Consider the following 445-nt stretch of genomic DNA (forward strand, 5'->3'; position numbering starts at 1 on the left):
AATTGATTTTTAATTCAATTTCTTCAGGCATGTCAAGGCATGGATGATTGGCTAGAAAGTTAGCCAAAGCCTGATTTTTTACTGCCTTTTGGGGTATATATTGTATCTCGAATTCTGATAAAGCTAATGTCCAAAGGCCTATCCTTTGGTGTAAAATAGGGCGCGAGAACATATACTTAACTAAATTTACTTTAGAAATTAAATAAACGGTTACGGGTCGTAAATAGCCCTTAATTTTGTACATGTGAAATACAATGCCAGACATAATTTTTCGATAGCAGAGTAATTACATTCACATTTTGTTAACCGTCTACTTAAATAGTAAATTGCCCTTTCTTCACCAAATTGGTCTTCATGTGTGACTATTCCAACTATTGATTCTTTTTCAGCGGATACATACACTTTCATTGGCCGTCCTTGGATTGGTGACACCAACACTGGTGGA

The sequence above is a fragment of the Olea europaea genome, chromosome 7 (assembly GCF_002742605.1).
Source record: "Olea europaea var. sylvestris chromosome 7, O_europaea_v1, whole genome shotgun sequence".
Taxonomy (NCBI): Eukaryota; Viridiplantae; Streptophyta; class Magnoliopsida; order Lamiales; family Oleaceae; genus Olea; species Olea europaea.